The sequence below is a fragment of the Elephantulus edwardii genome, unplaced genomic scaffold (assembly GCF_000299155.1).
Source record: "Elephantulus edwardii isolate Elephantulus edwardi_28Jun2011 unplaced genomic scaffold, EleEdw1.0 scaffold00062, whole genome shotgun sequence".
Taxonomy (NCBI): Eukaryota; Metazoa; Chordata; class Mammalia; order Macroscelidea; family Macroscelididae; genus Elephantulus; species Elephantulus edwardii.
In genome coordinates, this window is record NW_006399812.1 from 5,410,814 (window position 1) to 5,421,070 (window position 10,257).

Consider the following 10,257-nt stretch of genomic DNA (forward strand, 5'->3'; position numbering starts at 1 on the left):
CCTTGGAGAGGGACATCATGCTTGGGAGGGTGGAGGGACAGCGCAGGAGAGGAAGGCCCTCTATGAGGTGGACTGATTCAGTGACTGGGATAATTGGGATGGGAGTGTCAGAGACAGTGCGACTGGCACAGGACAGAGCAGAGTTTAGGGCTGTTGTACATAGGGTCGCTATGAGTCGCAGGCGACTCGACAGCACAACAACCTCTGGGATTGCAGTGCAGCCTCTTGCCATTAGGCCACCAGAGCTCTCTGACATACTCTGGACATGTTGTAAGGAGGGACCAGTCCGTGGAGAGGGACATCATGCTTGGGAGGGTGGAGGGACAGCACAGGAGAGGAAGATCCCCGACGAGATGGACTGACTCAGTGACTGAGGTAATGGGGATAGGTGTAGCAGGGACAGTAAGATCGGCACAAGAGCGAGGAGGGTTTAGGGCTGTTGTACATAGGGTTGCTATGACTTGCAAGTGACTCGATGGCATATAACTACCACCACAACATATGTCATCTGTGGCAGGTATGCTGAAATATTTAAATATGCACCCTGCTATGGGAAACTTCCCGTGATTCTGAAACTATTTTAAAAGCTTAAACTAACTAACTCAAATGTAAAAAGAAACTTATAGGACATCTTTTATCTAAATGTTCTTTAGAATTCATCTCCAGGTGCCTGCTATATTTGTGTTCCTGAACTCAAGGCAGAACAGGACTCAAGCAATCTGCAGGGGAAATATCAAATAAGTAGCCAACAGATCCTCCCAATAAAAAGTCCTTAAAAGGTGGCTGTTGCTAGGTGCATGAGTCAGCTCCAATTCCTGGCAACCAAATGTACAACAGGAGGAGAATGTGCATGTATCTGTGCATTTATTCTCACAATCTCTTAACATCTCTGCTGGATCACTGTTTCAGTAACAGGTGTTTCTCCTCATTTTGAGTCAGGCCACATTAGCAAATAAAGATCCTTCATGGCTAAAAGCTTTATTCTATCCAATTCATAAAGGAAGATTCTACTTTGAAGAGGTTCTTTAGGGAGCTCTGGTGGCCAAGTGGGTAAAGATGAGCAATCTTCTCCTGTGCAACTTACAGCTGATGAAAACCCACTGGAAGGTCAGCTAGGAGTGGTTCCGATTCAACGGCGCAACTCCCCCAGTTGCATCCTGAGTGCCTTGCAACCTGAGGACCTCATCTTTTGGCATTATTAGCTGCTATTTAGATGGCTTTCAAGAATCCACTATTTCAGAAGTGCATGGCCAGTTGGGCTTCTAATACTTAAGTGTGCAAGCTCCACTGAACCCCCACCACTACCAAGGGAAACCCTGCTGGGGACCTGAGATAACCTGTGACCATAGAGCACCAGGATCACAGGAACACGCAAGTCATAATGTGAAAAATGAGTGGGATATGTTACAGGCAGGGACTTCAGACCTCTGACTAAAACCAAGCAACCCAATCCTACCACACAGTCTTTGAGCTGAAATAGTTACTTCTGCTACCACCTACAATTATGACATTTTCCCCAAACTGCACTTCTGAATGACACTTACATGTTTATGTGTTCTCACGAAGTTCATGCCATCTGTTTCTCTAAGAGGCAGATTTTTTAATTATAAAATTATACTATGTTTATAGAGAAGAGCCTCAAGAACCAGCTCACTGGGTTGGAATCTTGTCTCCACTCGTCACTGGCTATGTAGTACTCAAGCAAATCATACATGACCTAGCTTATGCTCCAGTTTCTAAAACGGAGATAGTATCAGTAGGGTTGTAATGAGCAATTAATAGTATTAGGGTAGGTGGCCTAGTGGTAAGGAGCTCACTGCTGCACACAGTTAGATTCACACAATTAAATCCACCAGCTGATCTGAGAGAAAGATAATGTCCTCCAGTGTGATTTACTGCCTCCGAAAATCCGCTAGGTCACTTACGAGTTGGTCAAAATGCAACAAAAACAGTTTCTGAAAGGAGATGACTGTTGAACTGAGGTAGGAGAAATCAGTCCAGTATCAAAGATATTATTGTTTAGGAGACAGCAAAAATGAAAACTACCATATTTGTTTTAAAATGAGTGAAGGTAAAGAGAGAGACAGGGAATGAGAAGCACACACTAGAAGTAGATTCACCAAGTTATTACACTAACAGTAGGTGGTAGAATTAAGGATGATTTACTGTTTTGTCAATATGCTTCTCCTTTATGTTTTTACATTTCTTTAAATGCCAATGCACTGTTGTTGCTGTTATGTGCCACTGAACTCTGAATCCTGTCCTATCCTGAGCCAGTCTCACTGACCTTAACACACCTAACCCCATTGCACAAGTTACCGTGTCAATTAAACTCATCTAAGGTCGTCTTCCCCTGTGCTGTCCCTCCACCCTCCCATGCATGATGTCCCTCTTCAAGGACTGGTCCTCCTTGCAACATGCCCAAAGCAGGTGAGACAGAGTTTCAAAATCCTTACCTCCAAGGAGCAGCCTAGTTTCACCCTTTCCAGGATGAATCTGTTTGTCCTCCTAGCAGTCCATATTCACTACTCTTCTACAGAATCACAATTCAAAGGAATCAATTCTCCTTCTATCATCCCTAGTCATTGTCCAGCTCTCTAATGCATAGCATGTAATTGCAAAGACCATGACCTGGGTCAGGTGCACCTTAGTCTTTAGATTGATGTCATTGCTTCTAAGACTCTGGAGTGGTCTCTGACAGCAGACTTCCCCAATGTAATTCGTCTTTTGACTTCCTGACTGTTGGTGCCAAGAGTGTTGATTACAATGCATTGTTGTTGTTGTTGTTATGTACCGTCGAGTCGTTTGCGACTTTGCAATTATATAAAAAGGTAGTTTGTTGGTAACTAAAACCCACTGCCATCAAGTGTACTCCAACTCATTGCAATTAGATACAACATGGGGGTAAATGCATCAGTACCTCATTTAATTTACATTCTGCCATGCTGTCTCTTGAGAAGAGATTTGGCAAGGAACTAAACTTGTAGTCACAGTCTTTCAGAAAGATGGTTTGTAGCTCCAACTCCCTTTTTTTCTGGCACACCAGGAATGAGAATTTCTGATTCTTGTGAAGGAAGAAGGATGTGTGTATGTATAACTGTAAACAAATAGGTCTGTGAGGACTTTGTCCATCTGTTGTTGGGAATGACTCATTGCAGGTTTTCAGAGGCTGCAAATCACACAGGAGAAGACTGCCCACCTTCCTCTGACAAAGCAGCTGGAGGAGCTGAACCACCTTCTTTTGGGCTGGCAAAGCAACACCTTTCACTAGGCCATCAGGGCACCCTTTGTCCCTCTAGTAATAGCAAAAGTTCTCAAAGAGGCCTGGACATTCAGGGAGAGAGTGGAGAATAGCAGATCCCGGCTTTTATGCCATGAACATCAGCCAGGAGGTCCTGGCAGTGTGCAGTAACGACTCGTTCCTCCTTGTTCCCCCTCCTACCTGCGTGAGGGAAGGGATGTAAATGACTTATACTCCAGTGAACAGCACAGAAAACAGAGCATGGCTTTATGAAAATGAAAATGTGTTAAGTCCAAGGAGACATTTTAAAAATGGTGTTTACTAAAACAAAATGGGGGGGGGGGAAGGTACTGCAATTCCAGAGGTGTGTGGTTCAAATCCACCAGATGCTCTGCTGGAGAAGGAGGAGCAATCTCTTCCCATACCAGTCAGATCTGATTTGACGGTAACACACAAAAAAGATTTTTTTTTAAAGTTGCTTAGACAAAATACATGACAAACTACAGCACAATATTTAATATTAAAAAACCAAACTCTCCCGTGAATAATGTCCCATTAAGGTTAAGAAAACGATCATTATGACCCATATTTTGGCTTTAATTGGTTAAAGTGATTAGTTTAGTGTAAAAATTTGGGTCAAATAACAGTGTGTTTATTATCTAGAGTTTATGATTTTTCCTGTCTACCTACCACTACTCAAAATATCAAGATGCACAGATAATAAAGCAGTCTTTAGAATTCCCACTCCTGGTCACACAAAGCTCTATTTCTGGAGTCAGGTTTTCTTTTTTTAAATTAAATTTTATTAATTTTAATGAACATTTACAGAGATTCTGGGTTTCCATTCATTCATTGTTGCACTATTTTCTCTACCCTCCCCCCAGTTCAGTCCTTTTTTTTCCCCTTGAAAGTTTGTTTTAATTGTCCCATTGCCACAGTGCTTGTCAAAGGGAGTCAAGTTTTCTAAATCTGGAAATGGTCTTTTCATCTTAAAATATAAATTTTTCACTTTACTTTAGGCATACATACAGACATTAAGTGACAGCCTTATTTCCACAATTCTCATAGTCTTGTTGTTCCTAACAATAAGTCAATTATTATATAGGTAATAATGACTTAAGGGAGGTCTTATGGCCTAGTGCTAAGAACTTGTGCTGCCAACCTAGAGGCACACAGTTCAAACCTGCCAACCTAGAGGCACACAGTTCAAACCCACCAGTTGCTCCGTAGGAGAAATATGAGCACTCTCCTTCTGTGCTACTTACAGCCTCTGAAAACCTGCTGGAGGGTCAGCTATGGGTTGGTACTGATTAGATGGCACAGAGCAGTATTAACAGTGACCCTATACAGGTTCCAGGATAGAACTGCATGTAGGGTTTCCAAGGCTGCTTTGCAGGAGCTGATGGTCTCATCTTTCTCCCACAGAAAGACTGGCTGCTTCAAACCACTCTCCTGTCAGCGATAAGTTCAACACTTAACTCATTCTATTACAGCCCTAATTGAAAAAGGCATTTCATTCTGTAAATTTCTGTTAAAATAAGTTTGAAAAAGGCATTTCAATATATTTCCAAGCTAAGAAGGGGGGGAGACCATTAAAACCTTATTTTAAAAAGAATACAACACTAAGATATAGTATTTCTCTTAGCCTAAATATAAAAATATCATATATTCACGATGTATATGGATAGCTGAACAAATCTCTGAGTTGTTACGTAATGACTCTAATGTCTTAATTTATTGGTATAGTAACCCATAAAAAGTACCTCTATAAATTTAAAGCTAACTGCAGATAAAAAGGCTCTCTGTATTATTCTACATGCACAAACTTAGCATGGACCTCTAATAAATTTTTTTAAAAAATCCATACATGAAGCACCGTTGTACAGAAAGTTAAGCAGATCAGAGCATCTGCTATTCTATGTCAACGACCTTTTGAAAATACCTTTTCTATCTGATCAGAAGTAGAAAGGATCGAACTAGGCAATAAAGATCAGTGCCACTTTCTAAAACTACAAAACCTGGCCTCCCCAGACCCCTAGTTATTTCAAACTTCAACTTTTCCAAGCCCCAAGCAATTTATGCAACTTGATGCTAGAGCTTTTGGTGAAGGACTAAAATGCCAAAATGCAAGGTGAGGAGAAAGAACCAGACCAGTTGTATAGTGAGGGAGTTACTATGTTTACATTTTTACTTAACTCTGAAAGGAGCTGTCAGGTTGATGATCAAATCCAGGAAGGCAAAGAGAACATCAAGCTGTGCACTCTCAGTGTTTGGGGCACTTCTGCTCAGATCTGTTGGTGTGAGCTGCCACCTAGTCGGTTCTCATCTCATACTGACCCTCTGTGTCAGAGCAGAACTGCTTCACGGGGAGGTTTACTGATGCAATATTTAAGGAGGCAGATCAACAGGTCTTTCTCCAACCCTGACTGAAACAAAGTTCCGACTGGCCAGTCAAGTACTTAACCATTGTGCCATCAAAGTTCTTTGTTTGCCACCAAGTACACACACTGGACATACTAAAATTTCTAAAAGCCTATTTGAACTTAGTGATGGAAAGCCACGAAAAAGGCTGTTTTGGCCTCACATCTCCTTTCCGGGTATGCTCCTTTCCATTACGGAATACAGTAAGAGTGGAAACAGCTCAGCTCTCAGAACTGGATGGCTGGCTGGAAATATGTCTTGTGATCATTTGCCCATCACTGGAAGTTGGTGGCATTTTAACAAATATTTCACAAATGTAAAACAAAACTAACTCATTGCCTTCAAGTTATAACTGACTCCTAGCTCATCCTACAGTGGATTTTCCAATGCTGTAAATTACACAGTTGGAGATAATCCATTTTTCTCCTACAGAGCAGCAGGTGGACTTATAAACTACCAGAGAGGATTCACCTTTGGGTTAGCAGTGAAATTGCTTATGGGCCACACCTCCAGAGCTCTTCACATACATGCTATGTTAATATAATATCAGGCAAATCCACTTAGAAGCTGGAGTATATAAAGAATGTAGCATCAAGATTGGAGGGATTCACATCACCAACTTGCCTTATGCATATAATACCACCTTACCTGCAGAAAGTGATTAAGACTTCGAACACATGCTGCAGTAGATAAAAGATTATAGCCTTCAGCACGGGTTACATCTCAACACCAAGAAAACAAAAACTCCCACCACTGAACCAAGAGCCAACATTATCATGACAGACAATGAAAAGACTGAAGTTGTCAACAATTTCCTTTCACTTGGATTCACAATCACACCCACGGTAGAGGCAGTAAAGAAATAAAAATAAGTGCTTCGCTGGGGAAATCTGCTGTCAAGGACCTCTCCATAACGCTAAAGAGCAAAGAGGTCAGTTTAAAGACTAGGGTGCACAAGATCCATGCCATGGTATTTTCAACTGCTTCCTAAGCATCTGAAAATTAGATAATGACTTAAGGATGCCCGAAGAACTGATGCCTTTTAATTGTGATGCCAGTGAAGAAATATACCACTGACTGCCAAAAGAACAAACAAATCTGCCTTGAAGAAGTGCAACCAGCATGCTCGAGGCAAGGATAGTGAAACTTACTCTGGCGGAACTTGTCCATAGAGAGAGGCATCATGCTGGGAAAGGTCAGTGAGAGAAAGGAAGTCCCTAGATGAGATGGAATGACAGACACCGTGGCTACCAGAATGGTAGACTTGCAAGATAAGGCAAGGTTCAGATCTGTTGTTCACCCGGTCATCATGAATCACAGTCGACTAGATGGCACCTGACAACTACTACTGGACAAACCTTATTTGGAAACGCACACAAATAAGTCAATGGTGGTTTCCAGATCGCTGTCACACTCCACCCTTAAAAGGCTGCTCTTCCCAAGTTGACCAAGTTTTCCACTCGGCTGCGCGGCGGCGGCGTCCCCGCCCCTCCTCCGCCCACCGCCACCTCCCCGGATTGGCTCCCCCACCCCCAACTCGTGCGCTCCAGCTCCCGCAGTTTGTTTTGACATTTAATACGGCTGATAACTCAAACTATAAGCACGAGCGGAACCTGGATGAGCTTCGTGAAGAGGGGTGCGGGTCAGCAAACCACAGCCAGGGCGCTCCCACCGGGCGGCGGCGGGCGCTGCAGTGGCCCGCGCGCCACGCCTTGTTGACATGTTCTCAGGACGCCTCGGGAAACGCCCCCAATCCGGCGCACGACCGGGGCGCGGCGCCCCCAGCCCTCACCCGCCCAGCACAGGCCGGGGACCCTCGCTGAGCCCGCCGAGGGACGCCGGTGCAGCCCTCTGCGTTACCTGCTCCCGGGGTCGGCTTCCCCTCCGCACCACCCGGGGCGGCGGCAGGCCCCGAGCTGCTCACATGAGGGTCCCAAGCCCTCCGGCTGCGGGTCCCCGCCTCCTTGGTCCCCCGCGCTGCGCTCGCATTCGTGGCGCCGGTCCCGCGGCGAGCGCCAGTGCGGCTCCACCTTGGCGGCTCTGGCTGCCCAGGAAGAAGCCTTCCTTCCAAAGCTCACGTCGTCTGCGCAGTTCTCCCTGGACTCACTGTCGCCACAAGTCTCCTCCAGCGAGCTGCAGCCGCCGCTCAGCTTTCCCTGCGCCTCCGTCCAAACACAGAGTCCAAAATGGCGCCTAGGGCTCGCGGGCGCGCGCTCTCCTAGCGCGTCTCCGCCCGAGGGGTGTTGGCGCGCGCTCGCGGCTGCGCGCTCGCAGGGGGCGCGGCGGGAGGGAGCGCGCGGCCGGCTCTCCGCCACCTGCTTCCTCCCTCCGCGTGCTGCTTCTGCTGTCAGGGAATTGGTGAGCCTACTGAGTGCCAAAGCAGCTGTGTCTACCACGGAGATAATCTGCGGCGGAAGCTGCAAAGTTTAGGGAGTAGAGCCCAAAGAAGAAAGGAGGAAGTGTTTCTCGATTATATTTGAAATTGGCAGCTGGTTGCATTGGGCAGAAAGAGAAACAGTTCTTGCTGACAAAAGGAGCACCTCCACGGACTTGGGCGCTGGCACTGGGGAAAGCCACAACTTGCTCCACTTATCCTTGTTGTTGCTGTTGGGTGCGGCCCAGTTGACTATGACCCATAGTGAACCTAAGTACAAAACCCAACCCTGCCCTGTGCCATCCTCACAATATTCACGGAGTCCATCTCTCGGGGAATCACTCTACTTCTCTGACCTTTGACCTCTGCAAGCATGATATACATCTCCTAGGACTAGTGCCTCCTGAAAATATGCCCAAGCGAGACAAAATTCTCACAGCCTTTGCTTCTCCAGCTGTACCTCTTCTAAGACAGATTTGTTTATTCTCTTGGCGGACTGAGATACGCTTCTCCAACATCACAGTTTCTCGTCGTTGTTGTTGTTGTTGTTGTTAGGTGCCATCCAGGCAACTGTGACTCTCAGTGACCCTATGAACAACAAAGCTGAACTTTGCCCTTTCCTGTGTCATCCTGTCTCTGATATACTTGAGCCCATTGTTAAAGTCACTGTGTGAAGCCATCTTGTTTCGGGTCTTCCTTTCACTGACCCTCCCAAATTTCCTAGCATTTTTTTCCCCTCCAAGGACATCGTGCCCAATGTATGTGAGACGAGTTTCACCAGCTTTGCCTTTAAGGGGTACTGTAGCTGCACTTCCTCCAAAATGGACTTGTTTGTCCGTTTGGCAATCCATGGGATAGTCAGTGCTCTTTGCCAAAACAATCCAAAGGGATTACTTCTTCTCTTATCCTTATTCACTGTCCAATTTTCAGATGACTATGAAGCAACTCAAAGACCATCACTTGGATCAGGCACAATTTAGTCATTTTAAAAACGGCATCATTACTCACAGATTTCCCCAGTACAACGTGTCATTGATTTCTCTGCTGCTGCCAAGAGTGATTGTAGGTCCAAGTCAAGGAAAATGATTGACAGCTTTAGGCTTTTTCGGTCATGAAAGTGCCTAATGGTTCCGTGAGGAATTTTGTTTTCCTGATGTTGAGATGTAATCATCTTTGATCTTCTACAAGAATTTCAAGTCATTTTCACCTTTTAAAAATTTTTTAAAATAAATATTTATTGGTTTTTTTTCTTTACCTCCAGCCCATCCCACAATGCACCCCTTGCTCCAGATTGTTGTCATAAGTCCTCTTTACTTTCAGCAATGTGCTATTGCATATTGTTATGTCTTCTTCCAATACTGATGCCACATTCTTCTTCATAGACTCCAGCTTCTCAAATTATTTGTTTAGCATGCAGATTAAATAAATATGGAAAGAGGATACAGCACTGATGTACACCTTTCCTCATCCATGCAGTGTTCCTTGCTCTGTTTGGACAACAGCTTCTTGGTCTAGGTATAGGTTTCACATGAGTACCATCAGGTGTTCTGGGATTCCCAGGCTTCTCAATGTTAGCCATAGTTTGTTATGATCCATACAGTCAAATACCTTTGCAAAGTCTATAACACAATAGACATATAACACCACACATTCTGCCTACTTTATTCCCCTTACAAAAAGGCAAAGAAAGTAATTGTCTATCCAAATGTGTCATCTGAACACTCTTGTGTATTGGAGTTTGGAAGGCAGTGGTGTCCTGGGAGACTGCTACTTCTCCCCTTTCCCCAGAAAACCGAGCTAGGAAGTAATAAATTAAGTAACCGTAAGACTCAACGTGCAAAAATGACAATGTTTTAGGGGACAGGAGTCAAAGGAGCTTACAATCTAAGGAGGAAGTCTAGCCATCCACTTCTGAAATAATAACTCCTTAAAAACTCCATGAATCACATAGGAACATTGTTGGATATAGTAGGGGAAGATGAGCCTCACAGGTTGGAAGGCCTTCATTCAGATGATAAAGGAGGAGATCTGTCGGGCACCACCATGGCGGTCGGCAAGAACAAGCGCCTTACAAAAGGTGGCAAAAAAGGAGCCAAGAAGAAAGTGGTTGATCCATTTTCTAAGAAAGATTGGTATGATGTAAAGGCGCCAGCAATGTTCAATATAAGAAATATTGGGAAGACATTAGTCACAAGGACTCAAGGAACCAAAATTGCATCTG

The 10,257-nt window shown here is 44.6% G+C and overlaps 1 protein-coding gene across 1 annotated transcript in view; it reads right to left on the reverse strand.

The window, feature by feature from the left end:
• Positions 1 to 7,551, reverse strand: part of FBXL3 (F-box and leucine-rich repeat protein 3) — a 26,811-nt gene extending 19,260 nt beyond the window's left edge. Inside the window, exon 1 of the mRNA XM_006887809.1 lies at positions 7,523 to 7,551. The gene's annotated coding sequence lies outside the window, so the exon portion shown is untranslated. The remainder of the gene's footprint in view (positions 1 to 7,522) is intronic.
• Between the last annotated feature and the right edge of the window lie 2,706 nt (positions 7,552 to 10,257).